Source organism: Loxodonta africana, chromosome 4 (assembly GCF_030014295.1).
Source record: "Loxodonta africana isolate mLoxAfr1 chromosome 4, mLoxAfr1.hap2, whole genome shotgun sequence".
Lineage (NCBI taxonomy): Eukaryota > Metazoa > Chordata > Mammalia > Proboscidea > Elephantidae > Loxodonta > Loxodonta africana.
In genome coordinates, this window is record NC_087345.1 from 143,909,179 (window position 1) to 143,922,938 (window position 13,760).

Genomic DNA, 13,760 nt, shown 5'->3' on the forward strand with positions numbered 1-13,760 from the left:
TGGGGTAATTCACTTCAATTTATCTTGCAGGCAGAGCCCCTCAGCTTCATGGCTTAATCCTAGCAAGGAGACAAGTGGTCCTGCTTAACAGCAGAAGTGGCAGGCTGCTGGACCACCATATTTTGGCAGCTTGCCGACTTATGTAACTAATCCCCAAGGGCTCCATAAATGCGGGCTAGGTGGCTCTTTGCAGGGACATTAGCAAGGGAGACGGAGAGCCAGTGAAAGGTGGAATACGTACCAACATTAGCAATCATCCACCTGTGCGCCTAGGACTCTACATGCCTAAGAGAGGAGGAAAAAAAAAAAAAAACGGACAGGGTAGAACTGCCCCATAGGGTTTCCCAAGTGCGGCTGGTGAATTTGAACTGCTGACCTTTTGGTTAGCAGCCAAGTTCTTAACCACTGTGCCACCCAGTGCTCCAAAATGTCCTCATGGCTCTAGCAAGAGGCTTATAGGGCACAGTAGAACTGCCCCATAGGGTTTGCAAGGAGCAGCTGGTGGATTTGAACTGCAAACATTTTGATTAGCAGCCAAGCTCCTTATTCCTCCTTCTCCCAACGCCACCTGGGGGCTGCCTGGTATGCACTTGGACCCAGACAAAATTCTAAAGGTGAGGAAGTGACTCCGAGCTGCCTCTAGAGTTCCCTGGCCCTTCTCTGCCACCTCGCATGCATATATGCCTCCACCACACTGATCGAAGTTCCCACAGAATGGCAGGTACACTATACCCCCATGATACCTCTTTTCTCCCCTCCATGAAAACCTCTTCTGAGGATGAGACAGGATAAACTTATTCCAGAAACACTGTAAATGCAGGGATCAGGGTCCAGTGAGAAGATAGAGACCACACCAATTATGTGATTGCGGTTGTTACTGCCATTGAGACAACTCCTACTCATGACAACCTTACATACAACAGAACAAAATGTCACCTGGTCCTGTGTCATCCTCATGATCACTAGCATGTTCGAGTCTTTTGTTTTGACTACTGTGCCAATCCACCTCAAAGAGTCTCCCACGCCCTTGCTGGCCCACTGCTTCACCAAGCTTGATGACCTCTTCAAGTGATCCCTTCTGATGACGTTGTCCAAAGCAAGCAAGTCAGACAATGTTCTGTTATGATCCATAGGGTTTTCATTGGTTAATTTTCAGAAGTAGAACACCAGGCCTTTCTGCCTAGTCTGTCTAAGCCTGGAAACTCCTCTGATATTTGGAATACCGGTGGCGTAGCTTCCAGCATCACGGCAACACGCAAGCCACCACAGTAGGAGAAACTGACAGACACGTGGTAAAATTGTTTGAGTAGAGAGGATTTAATACAAATGATTGTGTAAGTACAAAGTTGTTGACTCAGTAACCGAAAAGGTAAAAAGGGAGCTCTAAAGTATCCCTACAGGAGGAAACCACTGCTGCCAGGGTGAAGAAGTGTGGCTGGGTTGGAGCCATAGGAATAGAAAGCTTCTGGTAAACAAACAGGAGAGAACAGGTCCCTTCTTCTTCTTCAAGCTTCCTTGCAAGCTCCCTCGAATGCCTCCAGTTTGCAGAACTGAACCGAGAGCAGCTGGCAAAACAGAAATATGGTTTGTAGCATTTCAACCCCAGCATCCCAGCGTGGAGTATAGAGGGTTGGTTTGGAACTAAGGGACAGTAAAAACCGGCACATGCCTGATACAACTTAAAGTGCTGCCCTTCTCAGGGATAGCTGCATTTTAACACAGGGGTGAGATTTCAGTGAAAAGAATAAAACTCTAATGGCCTATATTTCTAATCTCAGAACAGGGAAGTATCTTCATGCCAGTACCCAGTTCTTCCTGGACAAAATCTACCTTTCTTTAAAAGATGTCTCTTGGATAATGGCAACTGTATCTCCAAGGTGACCCTAAGTGTTCTTACTTCAAAAGGCCTGAATGGACACTGACACACATCTACACTTCTCCCTCCAAGAGTCCTAAAAGGAATTCTAGAGTGACCAGGGCTGTTCTAAGGGTCTGAGAGTAATTTGGGCTAGTCAATTCCAACTCATAGTGAGCCTATAGGACAGAGTAGAACTGCCCCATAGGGATTCCAAGGCTGTAATCTTTATGGAAGCAGACTGCCACATCTTTCTCCCTCAGAGCAGCTGGTGGGTTTGAGCTGCCAACCTTTCAGGTAGCAGCCGAGCATTTTAACCACTGTGTCACCAGGGCTCCTTTAGGAGTCCCATAGGCGACTTGAATTTAAAGCCAAATCTGAGCTCCAGTGAGACCAACCGCTCGCCTCAGTCCAACCTGCTCTGCCACAGCAGTAGAATTTCTTTCTCAGGACCCTTGAGACTCCTCTCTGAGTCTCCTTTTCTATAACACGTCCATAGCTGTAAGTAGTACAGGACCCATAATTTATGGGGTTCAGCTTCCCACAGGTTCTCCTCCAAGACCACTTTCCTTTCAAGCTAGCATTACACGTTCACAGAGCAACGCGCCTCACCGAAGAAGGAAACCCTTGTGGCACAGTCGAGTCCTCATGGCATTTCATCAGGGTTGACATTCACCAGAGCACCTCATATTTTCCTCAAGACTCCTTCCAGTGTGCTTGGCACTGCCTTTCCAGAAAAAACACAGAGCCGTGTATCCGCATTTTCTGGGCTAGGAATCAGGTCGGAGCTGAACATCAGTTACTCGGTTCAAAACCAAAAACGGTCCTGAAGGAAAATTCATCAGGCGTAGCTCCAGGCCAGCCAGTTAAAAACGGATCTGATCACTTGGAGGCTCACACAGATCATTTCTGCTAATTAAACAAATATTTTTCCAGAGCTGTCTCGGTTTCTGCTGTTGCCGTTGGCCTCAAGTTGCTGGCACACCACCAGGGCCATGCCCTGAAAGGCAACATAGATCAGAGGAGAAAAAATGGAGTTTTTGAAGCAACAGTAAAGGCAGGGCTTCAAAGTAGAGGAGTTCTGAGTCCAGACAAAAAGAAGGAAGAGGGAAGAAAAGATAGGCACCCCCAACTCTGACAGTCACAGCCCTTGTACTTGGAAATTCCTGCTCATTGTCACACACAAACTTACTTATGGAGTGTATAGTCTTTCTCCTTCCCTACCTAAATCCACGCTACACCCACACACACATATACACATACACGCACACAAGCACACACACATACACACATGCACACACACACGGGGGAATAAGCAATCTAGCAGCCCAGTGATGATTCCAAATTTGGATACTTAAGTGTAGTTGTTTCTACTCTGAAGGAAATAAAGGGACAAGCTAAAGAAGTTACTTGGAGGAAAGAACTAGGAAATATGGGCATAAGAGCGCCACATGGCAAAGGTTAGCAGTGGTTCTGAACTCCTTTGAGAATGTCTTTATCACAAACTTCCTGTCTCCCAGCGTCCTCGTTCCCAAGAAATGTCCATACACACAATGTATTGGTACAAGTTTAGTGAGTTTGTAGACTTTGTGGAGCCTGGCAAGAGAGGACTATTGATTCTGGGTTTAGAACCCCAGTCCGGGAGAAGTAAGGAAGTATTACCAGCCTCTGAACCTTAAGCAAAATGGTCAAGTACACAAAGCTTGTCCTCTTTCACCACTCCCAAAGACCCTTCACTGGAAGCACTCAGCACCCCGGAGCCTCCCACTGACACACACTGCCCACCACCCCCCACCCCCAAGCCAGAGCTGCCCATTTAAACTAGGGACCCCTGGGCTTTCTCAGCAAAGGCTCAACATTTCACTGTCTTTTCTTGTTGTGCAACATTAGCAGCTACACTAGTATCTACCAGCTCTGGCTACACTAAGGACCCCCAGGCCCCAGTTTCAAGCCTGTGCTCACAAACCAATGACCATGTACACCACCACGACCTCGAGCCTCAGGCTTCTCATCTGTAAAATGGGGCGCATGGACTAGATCAGCAGCTTCACATTCTATGCAGACAAGAGCCTTCAAATGGAATTTTATGAGCTAGACAGATCTATAAAGCAGAGCAAAGCAGAGGTGTCCTGATTGAAGAGGGGCTGGGCAAAGACTCCCACTGACCCCTAGTCTCTGGGAACACAGCTGGAAAATACTGGCCCAGCAGATTCCTGGAGCACCCTGCTCAGGCATGTTATAACCGTGGGAATTTCTTGGGGACACAGGGTCTAAAACTTTCCCCTCCCTGCCATCCCACCATCTATCACACACAAAACAAACACTCTCATTGACTAGTTATTCATTCCTTCCTTCCAGATCATTCTGCATTGGGTAATCTGACAAAGTAGCCATGCTTAAGGGTTCAGAGAGTATTGCCATATTTTTACACAAATAATGCGTGCATTATACATTTTTTTGCCAACCTTGTAAACCACCCCCCATGCTATTTTTGTAAGCCTGGTATTTGGTCGTTATATGTGTGGGTGCATTATTTTCGAAAAATACAGTGTTATGTTAATGAGCCAGTTCTACCTCTAAGGGGGTTGCATATGTAATGAGGATTACCTTACTCCAAATGAGAAATGTTAAAATATACATTCCATGCTTTTTTTCTTAATTTCAAAAGTAATGTATGATTTTTAGAGGAAATTCCTATACTAAAGAAATACATAACAAAGAAAGCAAAAATTCCTTTTTTCTTCCCTCTCAAAACCCCAGCCCCAGAGACGAGGTGATACTTTAACGACAACATCGAGGCAGCCTTGTCTGGAGTAATATTGGAGTGCTGGGCAGTGGTCGGGCAACTTCAAACCCCGTGTTGGTGGCTGCCTTCCCCCCACATCTCTGGCTTGTGCTGATGGCTTGCGGGAAAGCCATTCCCCTGGGTCAAGAAATGAAGAGCATGTAGATGAAACCCTAGTTCCATGTGGAACCCGGAACAAGTCATAGCACTCCTCTCAGCCTCCCACTACCTTCCTGATCTAGTGGTTAATTCACAGCTGACCTCACGGGGGTAATAAAATTATAAAATGATTAGAAGTCCCTGATTAAAAAACGATCAAGCTAAATTAAGACCAGTTATCTGGGGCTGAATAATAATCGGAGCTTCCAAACAACGAGATCCGAGGTCTCTTGGCTGTGGGTGTCAGTTAGTCACACAACATGCTTCTAGAGGCTGAGGAAATAAAAACAAATCCTTCAAGCAGCTTTCAATGTCCATGAGTGTTAGAGCAGAACTGTGCTCCATAGGGTTTTTGCTGTCTAATATTTTGGAAGTACATCGCCAGGCCTTTCTTCTGAGGTACCTCTGAGTGGACTTGAACCACCAGCCTTCAGTTAGCAGCCAAGCACACTAACTGCACCACCCAGGGTGTTGGGAGAAGGCCCTGATAATTAGGACGTCCTTCCTCATATGAACCCCAGACTTTCCTTCCCTGGTATACATACCCCGGGGAGCTTCTGCTGGCCTGTCAAAGTATGGAAGCATTCGGTGGCATCCCAGGGATTCCCTGTTCATGTACTGACATTTCACCAAATGAAAAATCCCCATATGACATCAAAGACATGTCCTGTGTTATGAGGTACGCAGTGTCTTTCAGGCTGGGTGTTTTCTCCTCTGAGGCTAAGCCTCCCCTCCGAGCTCAGCCAGGCCAAGTGTTTCATCTCAGCCTGTCCTGTTTTTGGACCAAGGGAAGTTGTGGGTACATCTGATCTTAGAGTTGTCAACTACAGCCAAACAATACATCAAAGGCAATTTCTTTTAAAAGTAGAAACTATTTTGCTACAACTTAGAAAAAATTCAACCTGACAGTTTAGAAGGAAATCCCAGCTTGAAGGGCTCTCTCTCCCTGAACTCTGAAGTCACTTAATTCACAGCCTATACCTACACCAGGTATTAAATTATATGCTATTTTGTGTCACCATTTCTACTGAGAGAGATTCTGGGAGTGAACAGCATTTCTCTTCCTTTCCCCCTAAGGCAGGCAGGTGTTGCTCCCTCACCCCCACATTCTGGTCACAAGCTAAGTGAGGGGATCATAGAGAACTTTTCATAGAGTGGTCTGACGGACAGGAGTCACCCCTAGCTGGAGGCCAGCTGAACTGCAGGATCTCAGAGACCCTCCCTGTGCTGCCCCTGCAGTGAAGCATAAGAGACTTTGGGACATGTATCCCTGGAAGTCTGGGTCTTTAGGTGAAGAAGACTGAAATCAGTATCTGCCTGGAGGAGTCTGCTAGCTGGAAGCTGCCAGGTGCCTGGGATGGCAGAGCCAGGAGAACGGGCTAGCATTGATCAAACTACATTCCAGCTCTTTGGCATGTCAGGATTGTACGAGTCTTCCCATGAACTAAGTAGATGCTGCGGAAGGGAGCCAGTCTTCTCTAGAAAGGATATGGTTCAGGAGGGCTACAGGGGTGTGCAGGAGCACAGGCATGTGCAATGTGGGAGGCTGGAGAGTGCATCACACACAAGGACTGTTATGCTGAGGACTCCGTGTGTATGAGTGTGTATGTGTGCATGCGTGTGTGTGTGCACAGGCACGTGCGTGTAGGGTAGGAAGGCTCCTCCCAAGAACTCACTGATGTACAAATACACCCCCTAGAGAAAGCCAGCAATGAGTGCCTGATGTGAATGGGCAGTTGGCAGTCCTGAACCGACAGCACAAACTGTTCTTTGCATCCCTCCGTTTTGTTCTGACCCTAGAGGAACCTCGGGCTGAAGCAAAAAGGAAGGTTGAACAGAGCTAGATGCTGTTCCTACACTGCAATCTGGAACATTTGCCCTCCACACATCCTCCGTCCGTGGCTCATGCCCCAAGACTCCTTCCAAGATGGCACAGAAGACTTTGCACTCAGCCTTCCTACTTTGGAAGTAGGGTGCTGGCCAGAAATGAAGGCCAAGGCTACTCTCTCAAGACCAGGACCTAGGAAGGAGACTCTCCCTGCCTTCAAATCCTCAGGCTTTCACAGCACAGGAAGAGCACCTACCACCGGTCCTTTAAGGTCCCTCTCAAATGTCAACTTTCTGTGAAGAGTTCCTGCCACCTTTCTGTGAAGAGTTCCTGCCACCTTTCTGTAAAGAGTTCCTACCACCTTCATCACAGATGTTCTCTCATAGCAGACTGAGCTTCTCCTGAGACACTCAACAGACTCAGTTGTGTACTATGTCTTGCTTATCTTTGAATCCCCAGTTGCCCTGGATAAAGACAATATCTGCCACACGGAAAGTGCTTCAAGACATTCACTGAACTGAGTTTAAAACAAGGAGCCCTCTACCTGGGGATGTTGTTGTTGTGTGTGATTGAATTGATTCCGACTCATAACGGCCCTATAGGACAGAGTAGAACTGAACTGCCCTAGTCTGTAATCTCTACAGGAGCAGAAATTCCGGATCTTTTCTCACATGGAGGCGCTGGGCAGGTTCAAAACACTGACCTTTCAGTTAGCAGCCAAGCACTTAGCCATTGCACCACCAGGGCTCCTTACCTGGGGATAGCTCTAGCATTTTCATCAACATAGACTCAACCTGTCCATTTGTGTTGCAATTTACACATGATATGGGTATCCTATCTGAAATTCCTATCTTGGAGGTAGAAGAGACCTTGGAGGATACAGCTTGTTTTAACTCAAGATTATTGCTTGTTTCAGTGTATTCGGGCCCAGATAAATCACCGATCATACAATCTTTGGTTCTCTTCCAAGTATTCCTTATAGGGGAGGATTTGTCCTAGCAGCCGTAACTCAGCTTTATGTAGATAACGTATTTTTTTCTTAAGTGCAAAACTTTTTTATAGATCTTCTCTTCCACAGAAAATGCCTCAGTTTATTGCACCATAAATTGAGAGAAACCTGAGAGCTAGTATTTTAGAGCATTGACCCTCCGTGCAGGGATTCACGGATGGTTGGTGTCCCTGAACCTTTTACTTTGATCAAGTGGCCTGGAAATTCTTTTACTCTTCCCCAGGATCCATAGTACCTCTGGGAAAGTCAAATATCCGGGTAGCTGAGAGTAACCTGGGCCATAGAAATATTTAATCAAACTGTATCACATAGGAATTTCAAGTATGAATGATGCAACCTCCCTCATAATTAAAATCTACCATTTCCTGATCTCCCTTCCCAGACCCCCACAAGCTGCCTTTTTCCTACCACACACATACTGTCTGGAGAAAAAGCCAAGAGTCCTCTCAGGGAGGAAGCTGTGAAGAAATCCAATGTCTAAATAAAGTCAAGTCTTCTCTGAGCACCTTGCAATCATTATTCAAAGAACATTTCAGACATACATTCTTGCTCTATATAAAGCACACCTTCCACCGTGGCTCAAAACAGTCACAGGCAACTATGCATAATCAGTAGGCACACGTCCACAGAAATAACTTCTCCTTTAAGCTGGTTTCTAATTTAGCTGCAGTCTTTGGAGGAAAAATGCAAAACAAAACAAAAAATTAAACAATGACACATAACCAAAGCTCACAGGCAGGTCTTAAAGGGGTTAGCAGTGTTTTTCATCCGTGTTGTTTCTAAAATGAAATTCTGTGTTGTTCCCAGAACTTTAATTCAGTTATTTCAGGTTTTTGTCTGAAATAGATTTGAGTCTTTGCCTCTTTCTCTTGCACTCTTGGCTCCATCTCCAGACAGTGTGACGGGAAAAGGCCAGAGTGTGAGTGGGTTGCGGAGTGGGGGAGGGAGATATGACTGCAAGATCAGGAAATAATAGTTTGTTATTGTTCAGGCATTCTTTGGAAACAGTTTGGAAATGATCTTATAAGCATTTGGACTTCTTAAAAGCAACATGCTCTATTTTATTAAAAACTGTCTCCCAGATCAAGCAATCAATCAATGATTATTGGGAATAGCAGAAAAACTAAAACATAATGTTGGCTCACAAAAAAGCTTACAGTACAGTTGCCAGAGTCAAGGCACCAAAGTTTCATAGATGAAGACTGATTGGGGTTCAAGATTCAGCTCCACCACTTACTCCCAGCTTATAACTTTGGGCAAGTCATTTAAGCTCCCAAAACTTTGGTTTCCTCATCTGTAAAATGGGGATAACAATATTATTTCCTCAGAGCTTCCTCGTAAAGATTAAATGAGATGGTACATAAAATACCTGGCACATAAAAAATTTTTCCGTAAGCGAGCTTCTTGGCTCCAGTAGATACATGAGACTATGTGGGCAACTCCTGTCTGGAGGCGAAATGAGAAGGCAGAGGGGGGCAGGAGCTGGTTGAATGGACACGGGAAACACAGGGTAGAGAGGAGGAGTGTGCTGTTTCATTAGGAGGAGAGCTGCTAGGAGTACACAGCAAGGTGTGTATAACTTTTTGTACGAGAGGCTGACTTGATCTGTAAACTTTCACCTAAAACACAATAAATTAAAAAAAAATTTTTTTTTCCATAAATGTAAGCCATTACTATTATCTGGAGCCCCAGGTGGTGCAAACAGTTAATATGCTCAGGTGTTAACTTAAAGGTTAGAGGTTCGTGTCCACCCAGAGGTACCTTAGAAGAAAGGCCTGGCAATCTACTTCTGAAAAATCAGCCCATTGAAAACCCTGTGGAGCACAGTTCTACTCTGATACACGTGGGGTCGTCATGAGTTGGAATTGACAGCAACTGGTACTGGTGGTATTACTACTACCTAAAAAATGAACATACCAAGACAACATGTGATATGACAAATAAGTGGCACGGTCATTAAATTCATGTAAATTCAGGGGATGGAGAAAGTCCTATTGGCCGGGATCAGGATGATGTAAAGATTATAGATGTTCATAAATGCAAACGGTTGGCAGTAACTACAGTTTTAAAAGTTCTGCTTGAGAGCCTGGTTACTGAGCATCCTAACAATGACTGTTGCTCTTTCCCAGTCATGGTCTATTCCATCTTGGCCAGGCAGGACTGCTTTCTTGTAAAGGGTGGGACTTAGGACATAGCTGTTTGTTTCCATCCTGCTGGCCTGTCTTTTCATCCTAGACACCCACATCACAGCCTCCCAGGGTATGATGGTTGAGGTTGTGTGTCAACTCAGCTAGGGCATGCTTCTCATTGGTTTGGCAGTTATGATGTAGTTTGGTAGCTCTGTAATAATGTGGTCAGCTCCAAAATGAGGTCTGATATAATATAATCAACTCCATGATGAGATCTGTTATGAGCTGCCAATCAGTTCAAAAAGAGTTTCCTTGGACTTGTGGCCTGCATCCAAAGTTCATGGGCTTTTGCTTACTCACCTGGCTCCTGTTCATCTGACCTCCAGTTCTCGGGACTTGAGCTAGCAGCTTATCTGCCAATCTTGGGATTCATCAGCCTCCACAGCCTGTGAGCCAAGGGCCTGCCCTCTTACCTGCCCGTCTTAAAATTCGTTGGCCTCCACAGCCTGTGAACCAGAGGCCTACTGTCTGCCCTGCCAATCTTGGGTTCACCAGTTTCTCTAGCTACATGAGTCAGGAGAAGCCTCCAGCCTGACTCATGGACTTGGAACTTTCCAGCATCTACAACCACGTGAGCCATTACCTTGATATAAATCCCTCTCTATTTTCTTTATATATATTTAATATGCTTCACTGGTTTTGCTTCTCAAGAGAACCCAGCCTAAGACACAGGGTTAGGCTGCAGAATATTTTCAGTGGCCTAAGATAAGACAGGAAACCCTGGTGGCATAGTGGTTAAGTGCTACTGCTGCTAACCAAGAGGTCAGCAGTTTGAATCCGCCAGGCGCTCCTTGGGAACTCTATGGGGCAGTTCTACTCTGTCCTATACGGTCGCTATGAGTCGGAATCGACTCGAAGGCAATAGGTTTGGTTTTTTTTTTTTTTTTAAAGATAAGACACTTTACAGGAAAGCACCCACCCAGCCAGACAACTACAATCTTTCTTTCCTACCAGTCAAGATATTCCCAGAAAGGTAGAAGTCAGCAGTGGGAAAATACAGTTAGAATTCAACACATCCATTCCCACTATTTGGCTGTCCTGGGCCCAGACCTGGATGAAGGCAAGTAGATCCTTCTTAGAGCTCCAGCTGTTATATAAATCCTGAATGAGAGATTAGCCAAGAATCATGGTACCCAGTAGTCTGATGAGAGTCAGTTAAAGCCTACGTTGGGTTAATTTTCTATTTTATCCAGCTGTGTTTGCTGAGCATCAGCTGATACATGGCATTGTGCATTGAGGATGTGAAAAAGAATTAAGAGTTTGCTCCTCTGAGTTTCTAGAGCACTTTGCTCGTCTCTTATTATAGTCCAATTACCTTGCATTGTATTTGTTTATATATCAGTTTCTTCAACTGGACACTCAGATCTTGAAGGGCAGGGCTGTGTCTTACTCATTTTGAATTTCCAACACCTAGCCAAGGGCCTGGCATATAGCAGGCACATAGTGTTTGTTGAGTTAATGAAACAGAGTCCATGTCTTTAGGACTTTCAATCCTACACCATGGTTAACACAGGTTCTCAAAGGCATGGTATTGAGTGATGAGTGTCACATCAACGATCAAATCAAAGAGTTGTGGGAGTTCAGATAGGATTGAGATTGCTGAGTTCGTGCATTCTGGGTAGCTCTATAGAGGAGGTAACTTCTGAGAAAGCCCTGAAAAGAAGGACTAGAACTTCACTAGGCAGAAAGAAGAAACACCTAGGCAAAGGGAAAGGCCTAAAATACGGCCCAAACATGTATGGGAAACATGTAGTCAAGCTTTGTTTGAGCAGGCGGTAAGTGGAGGGAAGCAATGACATGGTAGGAAAGGTGAGTTAGGATATGTTGTGGAGGATCTCGAACAGTGTGCGTCTGATGTTGGACTTTAATCCATGGACAATGTTTCCACTCACCTCTTACTCACATCATCATAACAACAATGATGACAATAATAAAAATAACATCTAGCATTTATCGAGTACAAGTACTTCACATGTAACAGGCAGTTAAGCTTTAAGCAGTTTATGCAAATTAATTCATTTAACCCTCATGAATACTCTGAATAGATACTTCTGTTCTACAGATGAGGAAACTGAGGCCCAGAAAGGTTAAGTAATTTCACCAAGCCAAATAGCTCAAAGTGGTAGAGTGAGGATTCCAACCCAGACAGTGTGGCTCCAGAGCCTGCAGGGCTTTTCTGATTCTCCTGATATTTCCCTCCCAAATTCATAGCCACCTCATTCTGCCCCTCCTCACATCTAATCATGACCACCACCCCTTGCTCTGGTCCTAATTCTCTACCTGATTTTATCTCTACAATGGGTCCATTTTCACCACAGCCAGCTCTCAGGGCTGGAAAGCAGTCTGATCACCACACCCCTACTAAGGGAAATATGCCTCAAAAAGATGTAATGTTTTATCTTCTTCAGCATATTCCTAGAAGTGTGAAGGCATAACTTAAAGGAATGAATCTCTGCAGATGAAAGTTCATGTTCCAAGGCAGATTAATAGAGGAGAAATTTGGGGGCAAAAGGTCTTTCTGGTTTCCTTAAGTCACACCACAAAAGCAATATCTTTAAGCAAAGTAGACTGGACACAAATGGGGTCACATTAACAGTGTGCACTGATTTCAGAGCTCTTGCCCCCATTGCTCCTGCAGGACCTTTATCCCTCTACAGTCTCTTCAGGATGTCTTATGTGCACTCTTTAATTAGTCCATCAGCTCCCATAAGCACACAGTTCTAGCCATATCCTTGTCTGCTTGTTCCCAAACTCCTTTGTTGTCCCCTCCTCACAAACCCTTTTGAGAACTCCTGGTGTCCACTATGAGGGCAACTAAAGACCATGGGCTGCTGTATCCCAATGGGTCCAATCCTGTGGGGTGCACTTTGGCATACATAACACCTTTCTCCCCCACCCTCAGTGTCTCACAGGTCATTTGCAAAACAGGTTCTTGAGCTTCTATCTATAAACTTTTCTTACATGGGGCTCAAAAAACAATTTATGGGACCATCTGGAGGACTGACTGCATGCTACCCTCCATTTCTGCTCTAGGGATCTGTACAAAACTTTTTCCCTACTTTCCCCCTCTCCCACCCAAATGCAAATTCCTCATAAATAGCCAGAAAGGAGTGGGTGAGGATATTTGAGGTACTAGTCTCAATTTGGAGCTCTGGTGGCACAGTGGTTAAAAGCTCAGCTGCTACTCCAAAGGTCGGCAGTTCAAATCCACCAGCATCTCCTTGGAAACAACTCCTTAAGGCAGTTGTCCTGTGTCTTATAGGGTAGCTATGAGTCGAAATCGACTTGATGGCAATGAGTTTGGTTTTTTGGTTTAGGGGATATCATACTATCACTGAGAATCCTAATTTATATGCAAATCTTTCAGATGAATTCTCTATGCCATCTATTTCTCCTCTTTGTCTTCTTTTCAAACTTTAATAGACATAGTGAGAAACTGACTGAAATCACTTAATTTCCTTCCTACCTAGCAATTCTAATCATTTTGTGTGTGTATGTGTGTGTGTGTGCTTTAGGTGGAAGTTTACAGTTCAAGTTAATTTCTCATTCGAAAGTTTATACACATATTGTTATATAACACTCATTGCAATCCCTTTATGTGACAGCATACTCCCCCTTTCCTCCTCAGGTTGCCAGTGTCCATCCAAACAGCTCTTGTCCGTTTCTGCCTTCTTAACCTACCTCCAGATAGGAGCTGCCCATTTAGTCTCATGAATCTGCTTGAGCTAAGAAGCACACTCTTCATGAGTATTATCTTATCTTTCATAGTCCAGTCTAATCTTTGTCTGAAGAGTGGGCTTCCGGAACGGTTTTAGTTCTGGGTTAACAGAGTGTCCGGGGCCATGTCTTTGAGGGTTCCTCCAGTGTCAGTCAGACCATTAAGTCTGGTCTTTTTATGTGAAATTAAGTTCTACACCACACTTTTCTCCTGCTCC

At 44.9% G+C, this 13,760-nt stretch overlaps 1 long non-coding RNA gene across 1 annotated transcript in view; it reads right to left on the reverse strand.

The window, feature by feature from the left end:
• Window positions 1-327: 327 nt before the first annotated feature.
• LOC135231265 (uncharacterized) overlaps window positions 328-13,760 on the reverse strand; it is a 40,833-nt gene continuing 27,400 nt past the window's right edge. Inside the window, exons 2-3 of the long non-coding RNA XR_010321946.1 lie at window positions 2,468-2,855; window positions 328-1,565 (exon numbers count right to left, since the gene is read on the reverse strand). This is a non-coding gene — a long non-coding RNA (uncharacterized LOC135231265). The remainder of the gene's footprint in view (window positions 1,566-2,467; window positions 2,856-13,760) is intronic.